Genomic DNA, 3,900 nt, shown 5'->3' on the forward strand with positions numbered 1-3,900 from the left:
AGAAGAAGAATATGAAGAGGAAAGCGCGAGAAATAACACAAAGCAGTAAAGAAGCCCCTGCTCCTGCATCTTCTGTTCTTTTTCACTCCTCTTACTTCGAGCACTCCGTAAACATTAATATGTAGTAGAAATATAATTGAAGAAGAGAGTACTGGCCGACACAGAGTAGGGACAGGGTACAACGTGACAGCTCGACAAATGGGTTATCTATAACTATACATTATTTCTCCCATAATTATCGTATGACAATTTTTTTTCACTGTTGAGTGTGGGCTCAATCATGAATCAGCTCAAATCCTTTTTATTCCTTTTTCTTCGGGTATTATTTTCATTTATCGACATTCGGCAAGATGAATCACATTCCTTATCATCGTTTTATTTTATCGTTGTTTTCTTTTTTTTATCGACGTTTTTTATTTTTTCTTTAATTATCTATTCATGGCATCGCACGGATTACTATGTTAGTTAAACATTAATTATCATCTATGTCAATGTCCAACATATGCTTATTTACCTTAAGCCAACACAGCATAGCAAGGTTTCTACGTAATTGCTTCTTTTTTGTGTGTGTGGATAACTCCATGAATACGTATTTTGTTATGTTTTGATGATTGAAGTGCTTGTAATATATCTCTGCAACATTTTTCTTTATAATTCTTTCTTTTTAATGACTACGCATATGGAGAACGTGGAGAATCACCCTCTATTTTATTATTTTTTCTTTAAAGAAAAATTCTGTCTAAATACCAAATTAGTACATGGACAAACCTTTCTGATCTCGATGAGTAATGACTTAATATTTTGTATATACAATAAAGGGGATAATGAGTCATATGCTAGGATTTGTGCAATAATAAAGTAAAATTAATGAAATCAAAATTTGGCGCAGTACCCTATAAAAAAGAATTGTACATTCACGTGAGCGGTTTTATTTATCAGCTTTTGAATTGCTGTGGTCCTTGTCACTTTGCACATTACGTTGTGATTCTTCCATTTCTAAAGCTTTGCCTCGTGAGGTTGGTTTGTCTTCTACCGTGTAATTATTGAATGCTCAGGGGCCTAGTTAGGCTCGTAAGGACTACATTGTTATTAGAATGTATTACAAGAGGTCCCCGTTGTTAATTACAGTGAACATTTTTTTTTTTTTTTTGGTTAGTTCATATCTCATATAAAATGCTAAGTCCATGGTAATTAACCATGGAAATTAACAAACATATATATAAGCCCCTAAATATTAAGATTGTAGCAATATTATAAAGGCTAAATTACGGAAAACCTTCCTGTCAAAACCCGCTTTTTCACTTTCCCCCCATGTCATTTAAAAACCTACACTTTACCCCCTTGTAAAATAAAAAATGTTCGCAGGGAGGTACGGTGTGACAAAATGACCATTTTACCTTTCGTCATTTTCGTCTTCTCCTTCATCCTCCTCATCCGCGGTGGAGGAGGCCGACCTCGGGCGGGACGCAGGCGGTGAGGCCGTTGTCGAGGAGGACGATCTCGTTGAGGGTGTCGACCATGAGGCCGATGGAGGGCGGGATGCAGCCGCCGAATTTGTTGTGGGCGAGGACGACGATGGAGGCCGGGGAGTCGCCGAGGTTGGCGGGGATGGGGAGGCGGCGGCGGAGGCGGTTGGAGTTGAGGAAGATGACGTCGAGGGGGCGGTCGAAGAGGAGGTTGAGCTCGTGGAGGAGGGCGAGGCCGGCGAGGGAGCTATCCCGAAAGCCATCGAAGCAACAGGGAAGAGGGGCGGAGAGGTATTTTTGGCATAAAAAAAATATTATAACGGAATTCTAACGGTAGGAGGTGAAGTATACATTTTTTATTTTACAAGGGGCCAAAGTGTAGGTTTTTAAATAACAGGGAGAAAGTGAAAAAGCGGGTTTTGACAGGAAGATTTTCTGTAATTTAGCCTATTACAAAAGAAAATTGATAGATATTAAGATGTAGGCGCATTAACAGTTCTAAGTTTTCCGTTGAAATTTGTTTTCAAATGGGTACATGCCTAATTAACGTTAAAAGTTTTAATTGACTGCATAACTGCAGGTAAAAGTTAAAATTTAGCCGGCATTGTGAAAAGTCATACTTTGAAAACTGTAAACAAACTATTAGTATTTAGTAGTACCTCTCCATGCATGTAATTCTGATATTTTGACTTATTGTATTTAATTTCAAACTGTACTATCTGAACTTTATCATACATTGTAATTGAGTTGTATTCGCCAACACTAGAATGTCTATAGCTTCTATTTTTTAATTAGTTAGTCATCTTATGTTTTCACGGAATTTTAGCAGCTAATGATGAAATTGGCACTATACGAGAATCCTTATTAGAGATTAGATAGCTTAGCGCCTTCCCTTATTTTATTCTCATCGAATATTTGCATTTATTCTAAAACTTTTGCCTTGCTGTTAACAACTATATATTAATTCTTCCTTAAAATTGATCAACTGTTCAAAGTACGCCTTTATTTTTAGCTTGTTCATCCACACCCCCTTAATTGGATCTTTGCAATTTTCTATGATCGGGAAAATACCACATCAAATTAATCAACTACTGCTGATCGAAGTAATTTTTATTAATTTACTCAACGTTACAAACGGTTGGGCCTAGTACTGAAAGGTCAATCTCAATATACATTAGCACATGACAAACAGAATAATTAATGAACCGAAAATCTTACTAAAACAGCACATAATTAGCAAAGTACATAATTAAACAAAGCACAAACAAGAAGCAGATTACACGATAGTGAGGGGTTGTGCCGTTTGACCTCACAAGACGGAATGTATAAGAGATAAACACCAACGTGCGTACGTACGTACAATTCCTTCGCCGAAGAAGCAACGTTTTCATCCCGTGTATTGGCCTGAGCGGCAGTAGTAGTCGCTGCTGCTGCAGCCGCGGCGATAGGAATTGCCCTGCTGGGGTGTGCCATAGGCAGCCCGATCCGAGTTAAGTGCATTGTTAACTATGTAGTTTGGGGCTCCGGCGAGTATTCGTCTCCCCATCTCAGACTGGTCCATTGCGACTCCCCACTCCACTTCATAGCTACTTTGATCCGTCGACATTAATGAATCATCTAATTTAGGCTCGTCGAGAGGCACCACAAGAGCCTCAGTAGACACAGTAGCAGCGGTAGCAGCTGAAGAATAAGAAGAGAATAGGAGGAGGAATATTAGTGCAGAACAAAAAAGAATCGCTCTCATAGAGATGAGCCCTCGCATATTCTGTTTACTCACGTATATATGCATGCTACGTACTCTTTTATCAATTTAATTGTGCACCCTGTGCGCATCAATTTATAGTAATGCAAAGCTAGAGAGATGCTGAGGGCGATCGAGGAGGAGCCACATGGAACAACGACGGTGACAGCTAAACAAACGAAACGGGTTATTTACATGTGAGCGTTCCGTGTATAGGCCGGTTTCTATGCGACGCCATCTATACCCATCCCTTTCTATACAGGAAATTTATGTAATACCAAATTTGTACACTAGTGACGATTGAAGTTTCAACTAAAAGAGATAAAACAAAAAAAAGGGTGGGGAAGTAACGAATCTTTTAATTTTTGGGCTCACCAACGTACGTACGAATATATATAGATTCACGTGAATGCCAGGTGAGTTTGGTCTTATGTACGTACCTGCGTAGTTACTCGATCGGTCGATTGTGCGGCTCTTCCATTTTTAAAGCACTGTCTCGTTCTCGAGCATTATTTGAGCTTAATTTGTCGTCGTCTACTTTGTAATTATTAAAAGTTCGAGGGCCCAGCTGCTAGCTACACTCGCATGGACCAGATTTTAGCTTAATATGTCTTCTACTGTGCAATTGTTGAAACGCTCGAGGGCCTAGTAAAGTAGGCTCGCAAGGACTAAATTATTATTATTAGGATTAAT

The 3,900-nt window shown here is 39.0% G+C and overlaps 1 long non-coding RNA gene across 1 annotated transcript; it reads right to left on the reverse strand.

Annotated features, from left to right (window-relative positions):
- Nucleotides 2,547-3,426, reverse strand: LOC109712762. The gene is made up of 2 exons (XR_002216965.1): nt 3,244-3,426; nt 2,547-3,146 (listed from the first exon to the last, which is right to left on the reverse strand). It is a non-coding gene; the product is annotated as an uncharacterized LOC109712762 (long non-coding RNA).

Source organism: Ananas comosus, linkage group 7 (genome assembly GCF_001540865.1).
Source record: "Ananas comosus cultivar F153 linkage group 7, ASM154086v1, whole genome shotgun sequence".
Taxonomy (NCBI): Eukaryota; Viridiplantae; Streptophyta; class Magnoliopsida; order Poales; family Bromeliaceae; genus Ananas; species Ananas comosus.